Source organism: Myxine glutinosa, chromosome 7 (genome assembly GCF_964187855.1).
Source record: "Myxine glutinosa chromosome 7, kmMyxGlut1.1, whole genome shotgun sequence".
NCBI lineage: Eukaryota > Metazoa > Chordata > Myxini > Myxiniformes > Myxinidae > Myxine > Myxine glutinosa.
This window is the reverse complement of record NC_136267.1, coordinates 175,341,377-175,361,386: the sequence shown is the minus strand read 5'-3', so window position 1 is coordinate 175,361,386 and position 20,010 is coordinate 175,341,377. Positions and strand designations below refer to the sequence as shown.

At 45.7% G+C, this 20,010-nt stretch overlaps 2 protein-coding genes across 5 annotated transcripts in view; both read left to right on the top strand.

Moving 5' to 3' along the window:
• Positions 1–20,010, top strand: part of LOC137431851 (catenin delta-2-like) — a 580,901-nt gene that overhangs the window by 507,832 nt on the left and 53,059 nt on the right. The window lies entirely within an intron of this gene.
• LOC137431852 (death-associated protein 1 homolog) overlaps positions 14,480–20,010 on the top strand; it is a 175,517-nt gene continuing 169,986 nt past the window's right edge. The window contains exon 1 of the mRNA XM_078782575.1: positions 14,480–14,483. The gene's annotated coding sequence lies outside the window, so the exon portion shown is untranslated. The remainder of the gene's footprint in view (positions 14,484–20,010) is intronic.

The window sequence follows — 20,010 nt, the reverse complement described above, 5'->3', positions numbered from 1 at the left end:
CCCTTTGTTGTTATTGCCATTTTAATTGATTGAAGCGGGTATGGTTCATGAATCTATGATAAGCGGTGTACGGTACTAATAACGTGGAAGTAAGGAATTAGCCTCGGTTTTTTTTTAGTGATACCATTTTTGTAATAATGATAAAGTAATGTTAATATTATAGTAAATCTAATCGTAACACTAATCCATTCGTAGTGACTGCAAAGTTACTAGAGGTTAAAATATAACATCTTCTATACATTAAATTAGCGGCAGTTTTGTGGCCGTCCGTCACGCTACGTCATTACATCTATGATGTCATTACGGGGTACGATGGCCGACTCCACCGACCGACATTTTAATGTATATGCCGCACAGGCCGAACATCTCGTCGAAGCGGTCGAACCTGTCATGTGTTTTTGTTATGCGACATCAATGGATTTGCGCTATCGACCGATCGCGCTGCGCTATCAATGGATCCATCGTTCGCGCAGGCATCGACCGATCTTGCATAACAGTATCGCTCTTGGAATTCGTCACATTCGATCATTAATTTGCCGTCAGTTGAGCAGCAGAATGCATAATTTCTCCCCCTTACCTTTTCATTTCAACTTGCTTCTTGTCACTAATGTAAAGTCATATAAAAATGGTTTTAGGAAAGTCGTGTATGAAAAAGACATTTTATGTAGAAACGATTATAAAATAATATAAGGTTGAAAGGCATATTACATGAAGAAACAGAGTTTCGCTTTGGTTTTTACCAACGCGCCCTCCGAGCCAATTTCAACATCCGTGTGCCGAATCCCCAATGTGATCGCCAGTTCATACGAAACACCGCCCAGAGAAACGTTTTTAGCAAATGAACACTTTTTTTAACATTCGGAGCTGTTGTTGAGTTCAATTCCGCTGTTTAAATTTTAAAAATCGGTTCAGAATAAGAGTTTATAGAGCGTATCACATTGAGCATAACAGCAGTTCCGTCTGCTAAGAAAGTGTTGTTTTGCTAAAAACGTTTCTCCCGGCGGTGTTTAGTATGACCCGAACGGCATTCAATAACTTGCCGCGTCTTTCAGGGTATTTCTTTCTGGAGGGAAACTTGAAGAAAGATAACCTTCCTCCTTTTTAGCTCACCTGGAACGAAATTCAGGGGAGCTCATGCGATGGTGCGTTGTCCGTCCGGCCGTAAACATTTGCAACTTCTTCTCCGAAACCGCTGATGGGATTGCGACCAAATTTGGCACAAATTATCTTTGTTATGTTGTGAATAAAGTTTGTTCACGGCATTAAAAAAAAAAATCTGCCCCTTTGGGGATCTCCAGGGGGGGGGGGGGGTCAAATTGGGTCAAGGTTTGACCCCCCAAAATAAATATTTGCTTTCTTCTCTGAAACTACACACACGATTTCGATGAAACTTTACCACAACCTTCATCACCTGTGTTACGGACCGCGGATTAGGATGTTATTTACCGAGCGGTGGTATTACCGCGGCCGAACAGTTGCTCCCCTTTTCTTCCCTTACACTCACCCGATTCACCCAGACGTTGGCCAAATCGCGCTATGCTAAATCAATGATGGAAAGGACACGACGACTGGGATAGATGAAACGACGCAAGGGGTACAGTTCTCAAGACCTCCGGAGGAGGGTATAATTACAGTGGTGGAGAAAAGGGGGTAGATTACAAGGCAGAGTGAGGTAAAGACACAGAAGAGATGGGCACTTAAATACAATCTTATCTATTTCCCGGACAGACCACGGACAAACGGACAAGGTAGACTCACACGGGGATTGATGGCAAGAAGGGACAGGTAGGTCGATAGCACAAGGTGCACCTTGGCTCGGGGACAGGATAAAGCACGGTCCAAAAGATGCAGGGAGGCCTCACAGCGCTCGGAGGTGGTCTTGCTTGCTCCAAGCTCAGCGCGCATCTGACGTCACCTCCCTCTCACTGCGCATGCTCAGCGGGGAGTGACACGCCCTCGGCTGGTTGGTTCCGCCCCACTGGGGCCGGTCCGCCGCTTCCATTGGGTGCGGGGGTTACCGGGCTCCGCCCTTGACGAGGAGCTGACAGGGAGCCCCTGTTTGGTAACCCCGTCGAGCACATGTTCGATGGCGGCTCGTTGGGAAGGCCTGGTGCCCTCCCATCACCCCTACCAACCAAGTCGGAGTGAGGACGCGCACTCCCTTCGCTCGTTGTTGTTGTTGTTGTTGCTGAACTGTGAGGAAGAGCTGCGGGGAGGTATTGGGAGGTCCTAAACTTCCTAACGGTGCCATACAATCACATTCTGGTGCAACGAAGGGTCAGAATTAATGGAAACGAATCCTTAACTGACATAGACTAAGAATAACTAGCAAGATGTCCTATAGTTGGCTTACATGAGATGCGGTGAACCTGGGTGCGACATTTAATGGGGGAAATAGGGGGAGTTCGGGTCTACAGAGTAGGCTGGGCCAAATCAGGGGTGATTTTCAATTTTTCATACTACAAGGTTGTAATTTACCTAAAAGTTGTGGCTGGGTAACAGAAACAAAACCATGAAATTTTTTTTCAAAAATATTGACGTCTTACGGTAAAACAGCCCTTTACCATAGCAACCGTTACAGACGACTCAAAAAATTCTTAAAATCGATGATTTCTCAGGCTGTGTGTGACCCCCAGAGTTGATTCTGGTACCAAAAGATTCAGAATTGAAAGCCAAGGATGACTGGATAGCTTAACAATGTCTGTGACACAATTCAATACAACCTTTATCCCAAAAACTCATTTTTATCTCAAATTTAAGGCATTTGTTTGAAAAAAAAATGAAAATTTTGCATTTTAATCATAGGATAATCATTAATCAGAGCTATAGTCAAATTAAATGTACTTTAAATTAACTTTTGTCATTGATTAAGCTTTTTTGTCTCAAATTTAAGGTCTGACATTGAACATTGATAACAAAATAAAAAAACCGAGTCCCAATTGTAATCAATGGAGGCCAATGACTTCTTAGTCACAACCTCAGTGGATGTTGCCAGTCCATGCAGCTTCTCCCTGACGCCCTTCACAACCCTGTATAGAGCCTGGAGCTGCGCCTCAGATTTGGGGGCCTTGTTAATGTTCAAATCTGTGGCGAGTCCAAGTGTCCGCTCTGCTGCGTCATTGACAACTGGGAGTTTGGCCACAACTTCCTTGCCATGACGATAGCTGTCTGAGGTGGGCCACTGTGCAACGGGGAGCTTGACAAAACTGGAGTCAATACCCAAGAGTTCAAACATGCTCCAAGAGTCGTAACCAACAAAGTCTTTGAGGGCTTTACTCCCCAATTGCTGTGAGGCTGGCATCTCCTGTATCATGTTATGTGCAGTCCCATGGTACCTGAGCATAGCCCTTCTCATAGTCTGCTTGTCAGATGACGTTCTGTCCGAGAAGAGTGCCAAAGAGACCAATCTCTCTGAGAGGTACCACAAATGGTTTTGTAGCTTCTCTCGGGCCACAGTCACAAAGGACAGAAATTTGGCAGGCCACTTTGTTGGATTCTTTGCGATACTGGCCTCAGCCTTGAGGAGGTTCTTCATCGGGTACATGTCGTTAGATGGTGCATCTGCAGCACTGGTACATGTCAACCACGCTTTAGTGTAGAAGACTGACATGAATGCAGCGAGACTGGTTATGTCTTCCAGCTCTTCGGGTGTGTAGATATCTCCCAGCTGCCAACGGAAGAGTGCCACCTTTATAGTGTATAAAGTCTTGCTCATCCAACGGGCGTGGTGGAATGCCCCAGGAGCTTTGATAGTGATGGTCCTCATACCATCAGGGACAGTCCCTCCAAGAAACAGCAGTGTGAGGTGTGCCAGCTCCAGGTAGTCGTGTCGAAGAGTCTCCTTTGTGCTATTGTCCATCCACGTCTGAAGGAAGGTGATGGTGGCATGTACATGGCCAGCCAGCTCTCTCTGTTGAGCAGACACCTCGACCAATGTGTAGTTGCCCTGGTCCAATTCACTCCAAGTGTTGAGCAGTCGCTTGAACAGCTGTTCATTAGGTCCTGTGGTGGGGCCATACACTATTGAGCAAGACGCCCCTCCAACCAATTCGTGGATGTGGTGCCGACACGCCAGTTGCAGAAGACTCCTGCCAAACTCAGTCTCCAGTCTTACTACGACTCCACTCTTGACCCCAGAGTTCACTGCCGTTGTATCGAAGACAAGAGCGCCTATCCTTGATGTGTGCAACGCCTTGAACGCCCTGATGAATGGTTACAGTAACAACCGAAAGCAGGCATTAAAATTAATGATTGTAAGCTGCTTTTGTTAACTTTTTTTTATTGAAATGAAGATGGCCAAATTTAAACAACGTTATAACAGTTATAAAAACTGGACAATACAAGGTTGTAAAAGACAATTTAAAGTAAATTTAATCTGATTAATGGTTATCCTATGATTAAAAAGCAAAATTTTCAATTTTTTTCCATAAATATGCTTGAAATTTCAGACAAAAATCAGTTTTTTGGATAAAAGTGGTATTGAATTGTGTCACAGACATTGTTAAGCTATCCAATCATCCTTGGCTTTCAATTCTGCATCTTTTGGTACCAGAATCAACTCTGGGGGTCAAACACAGCTTGAGAAATCGTCAATTTAGGCATTTTTTGAGTCGTCTGTAACTGTTGCTATGGTAACGGGCTGTCTGACCGTAAAACGTCAATATTTTTGAATTTTTTTTTCATGATTTTGTTCCTGATACTCACTCACAACTTTTAGGTAAATTACATTGAATTAGGAAAATCACCTCCGATTTGGCCCAGCCTACTACAGAGTGTTGTTTACAGAAAATGGGACTAGGGAATGGGGGATTGGGGAGAGTTGGGAAGTATTGAGGAAATAGGGGAATATTTACAAGCGGATATGGATGGATGCAAATCCCATATCCGCAACACTGCACCCTTCTCGACCTCGGGGCGTCCCGACCCGATAAATTTTTACCTACTTTAGTGTGGCACTCAGATGTAGTTCCCTCTACTATTAACTCAACCCTGAGTGCGACAGTTTTACAGATGTTCACAAATGAGTAAATATGTCCCCCTGCGACGTTGCACCCTTCTCCTAACAGAAACACACCCACAGGATAACCGAATCGCGGAAAGCATCCTCAAACTAAACATACAGCCGGTAGGGAGCTTCATTTACAGTTGACGCTACTTTTATTTAAAAGACTAACCCAGGACCTGTGATTGTTCTTTCTGGGGGGGAGACAGTCTGCTCTGCATCAATGCACCATGAAAGCACCCAAACCGCACCAATACACCCTCAGGCACCAATCGGTGCCCAGTCATCATAGTTCGTCAATGTTCAATAATAAAAATAAACCACAACCCCTAACCCTGCAGGTGGTCTCTTGCTCTTCGGCTCCCTCTGCTGGCTATTTATTTTCTTCCAGATGTTGTCATTTCCTTTCATTTTCTTACTGGCGGCCTATTTGAGCATAAAATGAAATGCACCCAACGTGTCCATTTTTATTTATTTATGGCCCACAGGGCCGACTAGTGTGGTTCACCTGTGGGGCATCGGTGCCCTGTGGCCAAGGTCCGCCAGCAAGATTTCGGGCCCTCATGGCCGGTTCCAGCAGAGGGGCCATGCCCCAACCCATGGGGTCCATCAGTGGGGCTCGGCCACAGACATGTGGTCCATAATGTGGTGCATCGATGCAGACAGCTGGTTCTGGGAGTTCCGGGCGCACAATGGCCGACTCACGCACGCTCCCCTCGGCGCCCAATGGCGCACAGGTCATGTGGGAGACAAAAGGGGGACAAGACATGAGCGAGGGGTAAGGTCACAAGGGTACACATCAATAAGGCAATGCAAGGCGAAATGCGTATGGAGAGCGAAATGAGAAAGCTCGTCCCTACCGTACATCACCCCCCCTGTCACCTACACTACCCTTGCCCTTACCCCATATTTACAAAATCTACACATTTACAAATTCGTCGCTAATGTCTCGTCTCCCCATATTTCCCCAATACCAAATTTGTCTCCACAATCCCTCTACTTCAAAATTTGCCATCACCCAATTCATCACCAATCCTCATAAGGAGGAAGAGATGGAACAACAAAGCACAATGTCACACCCACGTCATGATGCGTCTCACATTCCAAACATCTGCACAATAAAATAGCAAAACATGGCATGGTGTGGAGGTACGTCATCTCAGGTGAGTGCATGTAGATGGTGCGAGGAGACTTCAATCCTAACTATCCTCTAAATGACATTAACACCCTTTACACTACCCGGGGTCTTTCCCTGCCAATCCGTTGGCCAACTTACACTATGGGTTCTAAAAACCAATTCCCATTGACCAAACTGTGGTGCTTCTCAATTTGGGGTCTCACTCCCCCGATTCATCTCCCGGTGCCCTTGCACAATTTCTGGGCTGTGACGTGTAGCTCTCCCAGCAGGTCTACCCACCTGCACACCTCCACCACTGCAGTTGCCACCCGAGCTTACCTGCTCCTTACCTAACCTATCTAATTGGGGAAGGCCCTTCCTGGCTCTGTCACCCCACTCGGTGCCCTCTGGCACTGGGCTACCCGGGTCCGTCCTCCGGATCCTCGGGCCCCATCCACAACAACTACCGGCTCCCAGAGCCCACCTGCGGCCTCACCTGGCCGACATCCTCACAGTGGTGGAGTGCCCAAACCAACTACACACACTAACAGGCTACACGCCCAGCCATTTCCACAACACTAATGCACCCATCCAAATACCATTCTTCCACCCGCACCACAGATTGTCGTTAAAGTTTGTCGTTAAACCCTGTTTGTCGTTAAAGGCGGCAAAAAGGGTTGGCGTCAGGAAGGGCATCCGGCCGTAAAACATTGCTTCAAAAAGGGGACCAAAAAACCAACAACAACCACGGTTCCCGAAAAAGGCCAACCCCCGCTTTGCGGGGAAAAATGGCCTCTAAAGGTGGTTTTTTTTTTTTTTCACCCGCACCACACATGCCAATATCCAACCACAATTTACCTATACCCTCTACCTAACACTTACACTACCCGCCCCGGGTACTCGTGAAAGGGGTCCACTCTTCCCCCATCCACACCTTCGCACCATGCACACCACTCCGTACCACTTACTCCAACTCTCTCCACACCACTCATTCTCTGCTCCATATATTTCACACACCTGTACTTGCACACCTGTGCTCTCATACTTGGTGCCGCCTGCACCCTTCTCTCCCCCAAGCGCATTCGCGCTGATCCACAACACTCACTACTCACCATGACACTCATCCGCAATGCTCTCTCATTCATCACTTGTACACTCACACACACCTCGGAGCATTGCCTCACCGATGCCTCATTTGACGCTGCTCACCAGCACTTCCATTCATACTGCATCATCTGCTCTGTCTACTCCCTTCTAAAACTCGCGCTCCTCCGTCTTCCCTTTAAACTATTGCGCTCCCTCGTCATTATAATCCACACTAATCTACCTGCGTCCCCACTACAGGTATCCTTGTCACTAACTAATCTTAACGTTGCCTAATGTCATCTTCTAGGGCCCTACACACAATATCCTAACCCACCCGGGCTAGTTTTCACTGCCATACACCCCATAATCTAGTGCTCCTTTGCCCCCCTCTGTGAGGGATGACAGAGTTGCCATCCCACCACATCGGGGACGTTCCACGACCAATTTTGCTCACCAAATTTCAGCCAATCAAAAATTTGCCAATCATCTGCCAATTCTATTTACTTTTCGAAATTTCGGATCAAAACACTATCACTATCACCATCATCACAGTCCACTATCTCCTAGCCTCGGTGCGTCATGACATCATTAAACTCGGCTTAGTAAAGCCGAGCAATGAATTCGGGTGGTTTGGTCAGGTTGAATCCATCCGGCTTTCGGTTCAAGGGAGGTGGTTTGGTTGGGCCGAGGTTCCACGCACCATCTCGGCGCGGCACCTTGCGGTCCCGGGCCCGATGGCTCAATCTCCCTCGGTCGGAACCCCGTCCCCGCGAGGGGGCACCGTTCCGCTTCCTCCCACTCGCCCTTGAACCGGACCGGTCGCCTGGCCCGACAAGGCCCGGACTCGACCGTGCGGGGCGGGGCCAAGCCCGAATCGGCAACGACGCTTCGAAGAGAAACGACGCAGCTTCGATCCGCGCCGGGCCTCACATCCAACAAAGGGCTCCTCACACCGAGTGCTCGCATCGGCTATCCGTCGCTCTAACCGCTAACCTGGTTACCGTCGATGCTTCACCGGCATGCTCACACGCATACGCTACCCCTTTCACCCTCACAAAACCCGGCATTCCAACGCCGTCCGTACATTCCACCAACGCTCTCCCTGTTACACACCACTCCTCTCGCACACACTCTTGCGCACACCTCGGTCCACACCTCTCCTCCGTTACGTCCTCCGTAACACTCACCATGGGCGTGCACTCTGGCATCCACCCACTAACGCGCTCACATGGGCTCTCCCACACTCGCGCTACCACCAACTCAGGTGTGCTTCCTCACACACGTTCCACCACCACCTTGCTCTCCGTGTCACACTCACCCTCGCACGTACACTCCATATTGCTCTCACTCCCTGTGTCACACCCCGTACACCCCGACGTGCATTCTCGCTCGCACTCGGTATCACACTCACGCTTCGTAACACGCTCACCCTTTGACGCACACTTTTCCCTCCCACGCGTGCCATTTTTACTCACATGGGACCCTTCACCAACGCCCGGATGCCTCCTCGATCCCAAGTGCGCGAAAGTTCTTTTGTCGCCAAACATCCTCTTACAAAATCTCCCCGCACAATACACAGCACGTCTCACCTTCGGGGTTCTTCTTCCTCCCTGCACCAAAACCTGCAAACTCTTTATTTGGTTAGTGAGCAAACCATTATGATTTGAGCAGGGACTTTGTACATATTCCATTTCTCCCTGCAATTCCCGGGCTACCTCCGTCATCTCTTCAATTTTAATTGTACCCACTACTGCTTTGTCTTTGTTCCCCTCGACGACCGTTGGTTTTAATAAAATTCCCTCTACCTCATCGGTCGCCGGCTTTTCCAAACCCCGTGTCGCGATTTCTACCCCCGTCATTGTACCCGCGCTTTCCTCCGCCTCGCTCAACCAGTGCTTCTCGACCCGCGTTACCTCGTCGTGCACCCTTGGGACTCTCTCGCCCACCCTGCGGTCTCTGTCCCTCTCCGCTTCCCTTACCTCATATGCGACTCTGTCCCTCGCCATTTTATCAATCAATTTCTCCCTCTCTATTCTCAGCATCTCGGTGAATTGCGCCAGGAAGTCACCCACATCAAAGCCCGCTGCAACGGTCACGGGCGCGGCAAAATTTGGTGCCGCTGTAACCACGTGCGTGAGGGCGCCATTTTGTGCACCTGATACCCCCTCAACCACACCTTCTTTACTCTCCTCCACCATTTTCCCCACTTCTTCCCTGGGGTCCTGGGTCGATTCTACCCCACTCTCCTCTACCGGAACCCAGCCGTCTTGATCTGCCATAGCGCGACTTTCAAAATTCGGGTTTTTGTAAAACAAAAGCAAATTTCGGTACTTTATAATTTTGACCAAATTTTTTTTTTTTAGCTGTTTTAAAAATTTGGTTCGGGCCTCGTATCTCACTCCTCGACACCAGTTGTTACGGACCGCGGATTAGGATGTTATTTACCGAGCGGTGGTATTACCGCGGCCGAACAGTTGCTCCCCTTTTCTTCCCTTACACTCACCCGATTCACCCAGACGTTGGCCAAATCGCGCTATGCTAAATCAATGATGGAAAGGACACGACGACTGGGATAGATGAAACGACGCAAGGGGTACAGTTCTCAAGACCTCCGGAGGAGGGTATAATTACAGTGGTGGAGAAAAGGGGGTAGATTACAAGGCAGAGTGAGGTAAAGACACAGAAGAGATGGGCACTTAAATACAACCTTATCTATTTCCCGGACAGACCATGGACAAACGGACAAGGTAGACTCACACGGGGATTGATGGCAGGAAGGGACAGGTAGGTCGATAGCACAAGGTGCACCTTGGCTCGGGGACAGGATAAAGCACGGTCCAAAAGATGCAGGGAGGCCTCACAGCGCTCGGAGGTGGTCTTGCTTGCTCCAAGCTCAGCGCGCATCTGACGTCACCTCCCTCTCACTGCGCATGCTCAGCGGGGAGTGACACGCCCTCGGCTGGTTGGTTCCGCCCCACTGGGGCCGGTCCGCCGCTTCCATTGGGTGCGGGGGTTACCGAGCTCCGCCCTTGACGAGGAGCTGACAGGGAGCCCCTGTTTGGTAACCCCGTTGAGCACATGTTCGATGGCGGCTCGTTGGGAAGGCCTGGTGCCCTCCCATCACCCCTACCAACCAAGTCGGAGTAATGACGCGCACTCCCTTCGCTCGTTGTTGTTGTTGTTGTTGCTGAACTGTGAGGAAGAGCTGCGGGGAGGTATTGGGAGGTCCTAAACTTCCTAACGGTGCCATACAATCACATTCTGGTGCAACGAAGGGTCAGAATTAATGGAAACGAATCCTTAACTGACATAGACTAAGAATAACTAGCAAGATGTCCTATAGTTGTCTTACATGAGATGCGGTGAACCTGGTTGCGACATTTAATGGGGGAAATAGGGGGAGGTTGGGTCTACAGAGTGTTGTTTACAGAAAATGGGACTAGGGAATGGGGGATTGGGGCGAGTTGGGAAGTATTGAGGAAATAGGGGAATATTTACAAGCGGATATGGATGGATGCAAATCCCATATCCGCAACAACAGGTTTGACCCCCCAAAATTGATATTTGTTTTCTTCTCTGAAACTACACACACAATTTCGATGAAACTTGACCACAACCATCATCACCTGTAATGTACCAAGGTTTGTTCATGACATTTAAAAAAATCTGCCCCTTTTGGGGATCTACGGTGGGTCCAGGATTGACCTCCCAAAATAGGAATTTGCTTTCTTCTCTGAAACTACATATGCAATTCTGATGAAACTTGACCACAACCTTAATCACCCGTGTTGTACCAAAGTTAGTTCCTGGCATTTAAAAAAATCGGGGTCTATGGTGGTCTGTGGGGGGGAGGGCTTGCCCCCCAAAATAGGTATTTGCTTTTTTCTCAGAACCTACACACACATTTTTGATGAAACGTCACCACAACCTTAGTCATCTATGATGTACCAATGTTTGTTCAAGGCATTGAAAAATTGGAGTCTGAGGGAGGGTACACGAGGTGGGAGGTGGGGAGGTGTTGCCCCCCAAAATAGGTATTTTTTTTTTTTTGTTTATTTAAAGTCTCATGATTATGTTAGTATGATCTACATGCCGCCCTGTCTTTTAGAAACCATTCAAATTGGTTTAAAATAACCTTAGTCAGTGCAGTATACTGTTTATTCTACCAGGTAAGCGCCAGGGGTATTGCCCCAATGTTTTTATAATGGTTTCTATATAAGATGTATTTTTAATACGCTACTTACTTAAAACCATTTTATATGACTTTACATTAGTAACAAAAAGCAAGTTTAAATGAAAATGCAAGGGGGAGAAATTGTACTTGCTGCCCAGATGAGGGCAAATTGATGATCAAATGTGACGAATGCCAAGAGTGGTACTGGTACGCACGATTGATCGATGCTTGCGCCATCTACCGATGCCTGCGCGAACGATGGATCCATTGATAGCACAGCGCGATCGATTGATAGTGCAAATCCATCGATGGCGCATAACATTTTCACACACAGACAGCTGCACGTTGCAGAGAGTAGAGTACTCCGGCTACACCGCTGTTAGTCTTTCGGTCTTGTTTTCTTTCATCAGTCCAATTTCTGGGAACCCTCGGATATTTCGGCCATTGCTTTTTAGCATAAAACCGTGTCGGTTTGTATTACGACAACCACCAAGGATGCATGACCTGAAATATTTATAGAAGTTCAAAAATTCATTGCCATTTGAATTAAATCGTAGGGCAATGTAACTCGTAAACAATAGGGAAGTGATAGTCCGTGGTCACGGCTAATTGTGAAGAAGAAGAAGATTTCGACTTTTAATGGCAAAATTACCGACTTAAAAATCAGAAATCAGATAAAGACACATCATATCTATTTTGTAGAGTATCAAAGGATAGATTAGCGTTGTGGTGGTCTGAGCGTTTGGGTTCCTTGTTAAAGAAGACTGTCGCCTCTTCTCGCAAGTCTTTATATCAAGCCAGAGCAGGCAGTGTGACTTAAGTGACTTCTTTAAGTATGAAAACTAGTCAGTTCATGCTTCTTTGAGTGACAATGGTAAGCTACACACCTCTCAGAAACTCGCCTTGTAGAACTTCCTCAATCACAAGTGATGACACCAGACACAGATCCAGAAGAAGATACTATCATCATTGATGGCTCAGCATTGGTAAACTATCTGCTGCACACCAAAAAACATTTGATGACAATGCCAGAGTCAATGTCCTCCCAAGTATCGAAGCAATTTCTGCCACGTTTAAGAGAACAGATATTGTGTTTGATGTGCACCTGCCATTCAGTTTGAAGTCTAAACATGATGTCAGCGAAGAAAGGGAGTCAGATTGAGGGTGACATGAACTAATATGACACCAAAAAACTGGCAGAGCTTCCTGCGCAATACCAACAAGACAAACTCTTCCATTTCCTTGCAGACATAATTTCTGAAATACACACAGCAAATATGATCATCGTGACTAAGGATGAACACGCACTAAGCAATCAAATGATCAGCTTAGACGATGTGGCTCCATATACCCATGAAGAGGCAGATACACGAATTTCGTACATGCCAGTCATGCAATAATGGAAGGCAGCAAAGTCCTCATGATCAAGGCAAATGACACAGATTTGTAGTCATCGCCATATTTACTCTGCCATCCTTGTAAAGATTTGGCGTGCAGAAATTGTGGATTGCTTTCGGTCACGGAACTCATCTGAGATGGATTCCAATACATCACATCGTTTCTAGAATTGGCCCTGAGAAGACATGTGGCATCCTCTTCTTCCGTGCCTTCAATGGTTGTGATATCGTGTATGAATTCCGTCCTAATGGAAAGAAATCTGCATGGCAAACATGGAACGTGTGCAATGAGGTATCAAGTGTCTTCAAACACTTCAGCAAGTATCCACCAACAGTTAGAGATGATGACCTTGAGGTCCATGGAAATTTGTAGTCACAATGTACGATAGGCCAAACACTGATACAAGTGTGAATGGTGCACAGCTAGACCCCTTTGCTCATAAGCAAAGGTCAAATTAATCCATCCCACATACTCGAGTTGCCCTCCTGTAACATTCCAAGCTCACTGCCTACCAGGCAGGATGCATATGGAGTCAGTCAAGAGTGTTCCATCCAGAAACTCAGAGTCTTGTGGAATGCGAAGGAAGAACGTGTACACATCATATCCTGGAAAAAGTCATTGAGAAATTATGGACAAATCAACACCGTGTGCAATTTGGACTTGTGATCGCCCCGACTGATGAGCTATGTTCTCAGATGGTGAAACACTAAACCGGCTGACTCCAACTTTTTTCTTCTTTTCTGTTTACAGTGCCTATCGAAAGTCTTTCAAAATTTTCAACTTTTGTTACCTTATAGCCTGGAATGAAAATGCATTCAATCAGACTTTTCCACCTTTATTTACACATCGTAACCCACAACTTCTAAGTGAAAAACAAATTCTACTTACTGGGCCACTCAGACATTTATCTTTTTGTTCCTTAGCCACTCCAGTGTAGCTTTGTCTGTTTGCTTCGGGTCGTTGTCATGCTGAAAGGTGAACTTCCGTCCCAATTTCATCTTTCTTGCAGAGGACAGCAGGTTTTCCTCTAAGATTTGTCTGTATTTTGTTCCATCCATTTTCTCTTCTATCCGGACAAGTGCCCCCCAGTCCCTGCTGATGAGAAGCATCCCCATTACATGATGCTGCCACCACCATGCTTCATAGTAGGTATGGTGTTCTTTGGGTGATTTGCTGTGTTGGGTTTGCGCCAAACGTAACGTTTTGCTTTTAGGCCAAAGCGTTCCATCTTAGTTTCGTCAGACCACAAATCGTTTTGCCACATTTTGCTCAGAATCTCTGGAGTGTTTTTTTGCATACCTCAAATGGGACTCAAGGTGGGATTTTTTGAGTAATGGCTTCCTTCTTGCTGCCCTACCATACAGGCCAGACTTGTACAGTGCTTGGGATATTGTTGTCACATGCGGTGACCAGTCTTTGCCATAAAGGACTGTTTTTCTTTCAAAGTTGCCATTGTCCTCTTTGTGGCCTCTGATCAGTGTTCTCCTTGCTTGGTCATCCAGTTTGGTGGGATGGTCTCATCTAGGCAGGGTCTTGGTGATACCATGCAACTTCCACTTTTTAGTGATCGTCTTGACTGTGCTCCAAGGGATATTCAAGGCCTTTGAAATATTTTTATACTCATTCCCTGATCTGTGCCTTTCCACAACTTTATCCTGGAGGTCTTTTGAAAGCTCCTTGGTGCTCACGGTGGAGTCTTTGCTGTGAAATGCACGACCCAGCAGAGGAAACCTGCAGGAACAGCTGATTTTATTCTGAAATAATCAGAATCACTACAATTTAACACAAGTGAAGGACAATTAACTCGGTGTGTGATTTTGAAGGTGATTGGTTGCACCTGAGCTAATTTACAATTGCTATCATAAGGGGAGTGGACACTTATCCACCAAGATATTCTAGTTTTGAATCTATGATGAATTTTCTGAAATTTGAAGAATTTTTTTTCACTTGGAAGTTGTGAGTTATGATGTGTTTTTTTTGTTGTTGTTTTTTTTGTATACATAATCGAGGCTCGTGAAAGAGCTAACATTTATCACACAAACAAATCAAACAGACAAACACACAAAGTATATAAAAAGGGGAGCGGTTGACAAGATGAGGAGAGAAGGGGAAGCACATAAACACAACATTTGTGAGGGACATCGGGAAAGTGTGGGAGGGAGAGGGCTAGGGGGGAGGCGGCGTGGGAAGGGGGGAGGGGGGGTGGGAGAAGTATAAACACAAGGACACCAAGGACTTCCAGGAAAGAAGTTGGTATTTCAAAAAAGAGGATTTGGGGTGAAATTAGCGGGGGTAGAAAAGATCAAGGTTTTGGATGGGGGATGATAAGAGATGGTGGTGAACAGCTGTTTTAAAGACCTGGAGGGAGGAGTGGGATTGAAGGGAGTGGGAGAGTTTGTTCCAGAGGTGGGAGAAAAGAGGAATGAAAGAGTGAAGGTGAGCAGAGAGTCTTGATTTTGGCAGTTTAACCATAAGAGGGTTGCAGGCAGATCTTGTGTGACCTTTAGGAATATTTGGGGGACATAGCCCAGAGAGAGCTGGAGGAGCAAGGCCGGAGAGGAGTCGGTAGAAGACAGAAAGACCACCAACCTGCCTGCGGTGAGTAAGTGAAAGGCCCTCGGAGGTAACTTCATCACGGGAGATTCCAATGATTCTGAACGCTTTGGTTTCAACAGCATGAAGACGAGCTAGTTCCATCGAGCTGTGGATGATAGCCTTGTATGTGGTGAGGAGCTCAGGTGTGCCAAGGAAGGACTTCGCACGACGGAGGATGCCCAGTCGGCGACTGGCTTTGGAGGCCAGATTTGAAATGTGGTTTTCCCAGGAAAGATCATGGCAGATAGTGAGACCCAAAAGCTTGAGTGACAGAACTTCTTGGAGAGGATTATTCAGAAAGTGGATGGGAGGGTTGTCCAGTCGGTCTTTTTGGAGAGACATCGTAAGAGTGTGAGATTTGTCAGGATTGAAAGACATGTTCCACTTGTTTGCCCAGGCAGTGATTTTGTCCAGGTCTGCAGAGAGTGAGGAGGCTGCAGACTGCCGATGTGAGGGATGAGGAATGGATCGGCAGAGAGTGGAGTCATCAGCAAAGAGATAGAGAGGAGTTTCAAGAGAGTCAGAGAGATCATTGATGAAGACCAGAAAAAGCACAGGCCCCATTACACTGCCTTGGGGAACTCCAGCCTGAACAGGAAGAGGAGATGAGAGAAACCCATTCAGGGCCACACGTTGATTACGACTAGAGAGGAAGTCCGCCAGCCATGCGTGGAGATTTCCATGGATACCAAAGGAGGAGAGTTTGGTGAGCAGAGCGGGGTGCCAGACCGTATCGAAGGCACGTGTAAATAAAGGAAATGTGTAAATAAATGTGTAAATGTGTAAATAAAGGTGGAAAATGTCTGTTTTAATGCAAATTAACTCAAGGCTATAAGGAAACAAAATGTGAAAAATTTTAAAGGGTGTGTAGACTTTATATGTCACTTTCCAGTTTCATTTCTTCTGAATGTGGAGAACATGTTCATCATTCCAACATCTTTTTTTTCTTACAACGTTGAATGCTCCTAATGAAGCTACCACTCATACATCTCACACACATGGACATCCTGACCATACGAACACATTGGGGAAGTGTCGTCACTTCCTGGATACTCTGGGTGACAAGCAACATCACAACAATGGCACTCAGTGGGGGCATTTCCTAAGGAGGAATTTCTTCCTCCCCACAGATACCATCCTATGGGGATTGTTTTCTTAATCTTTTAAATGCAAACGTCAAGAAAGGAGAAAGTACATGCCATTTTTAAGTCTTTGGTATGACTCGGCCGGGGTTTGAACCACTGACCTCCCAGATTCAGAGCGGACGCTCCTTCCATTACTCCACCGAGTCTGGGTTATGTAGTCAAGTCTCTTTGGATTACAGAAAATGATTGAGCTCGTACTGACCTCCACTACTCCCTGCGCCCAAGACAAACATGAACACGCATGCTTACTACTATTTTCTATTCCTGATCTAATTTTACCTTGGCCCTGCCTCTCGTGTCATATGATCAATGCGGTAATAACATGAACAAGATAATTGCTAAAATGTGTCAACCTTATTGATGTCACCTGTTTTCTAATCATTTAAAACTGCAGTTTCTTGTTCCAGTGCAAGTGTGTATGCATTAGGAGGCATCACCAAAGAGGGAGGAAGGTGCACTATACCCTTGAGATTTATTGCACCAACGTCGGTGAAAAATCATTGGGATTGAAGAACACAAAGGCACGGCAAAAAAAATTCAAAAAACAAACTTTTCATCTCTACAATGTCCTCTTCTGAGGACAGCAGAGATCAATTGCCCTGCGTCTTTTAGAGTTAATATCAAAATCTGATGCATGTGCTCCGCATATGTCGACATGAAGGTCTGTCTCTCTCTCTGTCTCTGTCTCTGTCTGTCTCTCTCTCTCTCTCTCTCTCCCTCCCTCTCCCTCTCTCTCTCTCTGGCCTCAAAAGTTATTTGTGTCTGTGTGCTTTCCACACTAATTATTTTTAACGAAAAATTCTTGAAATGAGAAGCAATTTCCCAGTTTTATTTGTAGCATTGAATTTTATATAAAAATAATAATTGCACGTTCGATTGAATTCTGCTCTAGTCAATTTTGAGTGTGTTTAGTACAGTTAATCACGTTGAAATTGATTGCACTTGTAGAATAGCAATATAAATTTGATTAACCCAATTTCTGTGTCGGATTGAAAATACACTGCGTCCTTCATTGCACATTTACCTTTATCATTTTTAATGCGTTTTATACAGATACCTTATTTTTCATGGAAGTCTGTCTTCCTTTAACGCAATCTGTGAGATGTGCATTATTTCCCATGGGTATTAAACTACAATACCCTTTGGAAATTATTGGGAAAGAGTACATATTGAACATTGTCGGCTGATTTCAAGGCAGAGGCGACCTTGCCATGTTTTACACATTTTCGCAATAATTAGTTTATCAAGGCCTCGACTTATGGGTATGGAAGGATGGCCTAGAGGTCGGCACACTCACATACAAGCCGTCTAGCCTGGATTTAAATCCCTACTCAGCTATAAACTGTCACCTCAGGGTTGCGTCATGATGTGTGTGTCGTCCCTCGGATCACGGATGTGGTTCATCTGGGTGGCCCATATGCCACCATTACTTAGTGGACGTTAAAGATGCCAGGGTGTCCTACGTAAATAGTAGACAAGCCATTCCGGCACCCGAACAAATTCCAAATTCCTGCTCTAACTTCCTGTATCAGACTGGCGACCCATCCAGGATTATATCCGTAGCCAAAAACACTGCTTGGGTATAACCGACCTTCTGTATACAGCATGGTATTTGATCTGATCTGCTTATGGCCTGCATTTGGAATGTGTTTTGCCATTTATATAATTGACAAAACTGATGCAAGTCGTCCTAACTCGATCCTTGAATATGCAGGTGTTTGCTTTTCATCAATAACAGCTCCTTTTTATTTACCAGAAGCTGCACTTCATAATGGATTCCAAATTAACTTATAGTTGAGATTGGAGCATGCAGTGATTCAATCGGCGTGGACGATTTCATTCTCTTTAAATTAACCTGTGAAACATGTTACAATTTTGGAAGACCATTACTGCACAACAAATGTTTCCTATCAACATTTGCTATTCACACCAAGGTTTACTGTGTTATCGCATTACTTTGTTACTGGAGATAATAATCTCAACACTTATTTATTTGCCTTTTTTCCAGCAAGATTTGCTTAAGTTCTGTCCAGTTGGATGAGGAGTGTTAATGAACAGCAATCTTCAAGTCCTTCCACACATTCTCAATGGCATTCAAGTCTGGGCTTTGGCTGGGCCACTCAAGGGTGTTCACATTCTTGTTGTGAAGCCATTCATGTGTTGTTTTGGCTGTATGCTTGGGGTCATTGTCCTGTCAGAATGTAAATCTTCGCTGCAGTCTAAGGTCTTTTGCACTCTGAAGGAGGTTCTCCCCAAGCATTTTCCTGTAATTGGCTCCATTCATTTTTCCTTCTATCTTTATAAGTCTCCCAGTCCCTGCTGCTGAAAAGCATCCCCATAGCATGATGCTGCCACTACCATGTCTCACGGTAGGGATGGTGTTAGATGGGTGATGAGCTGTGCTCGGTTTCTGACAGATGTAGAGCTTTGCATTCAGGCCAAAAAGTCCAAGTTTTGTCTCATCAGACCACAGAATCTTTTGCCTCATGCTCTCAGCGTCTTTCACTTATCTTTTTGCAAACTCCAGGCGTGCTGTCATGTGCCTTTTGTCTGAGGAGTGGCTTCCGTCGTCTGGCCACTGTCCCATAAAGCCTCGATTTCCAAAGTGCTGCAGAGACTGTTGTCCTTCCGGCAATTTCTCCAATCTCAGCCAAGGAACTCTGTAGTTCTGTCAGTGGTCATTGGGTTCTTGGTCACCTCCCTGACCAAGGTCCTTCTTGCCGAGATGCTCAGTTTGGTCAGACAGCCAGCTCTAGGAAGAGCCTGAGTAGTTCCATATTTTTTCCATTTCCTAATGATGGAGCTCACTGTGCTCTTGGGAACTTTCAACACTCGAGAAATTGTTTTATCCCCTTCCCCAGATCTATGCCTCCTCAAAATTCTATCTCTGAGTTGTACAAACAGTTCCTTGGACTTCATGGCAGAGTTTCTGCTCTGACATGCAATGTCAACTGTGGAACCTTATATAGAAAGGTGTGTTTCTTTCTAAATCAGGTCCAATGAATTGAATTGGCCACAGGTGGACTCCAATCAAGATGTAGAGACATATCAAGGATGATCAAAGAAAATGATTAAATAATGCACCTAAGCTCAAGTTGGAATGTCATAACAAAGGGGTTGAAAACACAAGACATTTTAGCTTTTCATTTTGAACTATTTTGTAAAAATTTCTAAAAACAAAACAAAAAAACATTGACATTACTGTCACCTTACAAAGATGTTATATGTAAAACAGTGACAAAAAAATCTCGATTTAATCCATTTTAAATTCAGCCTGTAACCCACAAAATGTGAAAAAGTCAAGGGGTGTGAATACTTTCTGAAGGCGCTGTGTATAAATGTGTATGCATGTATACTTTCCCCCTATTATATACTGATTCAATATTCCAATCAAATGCAGGTACCATTGTGATGTCACATTTAATCGTCTTGTTTGAACACATGCTTATTACAACACAATCATCGTGCTTCCATTCATCGCAAGGCAACCTAG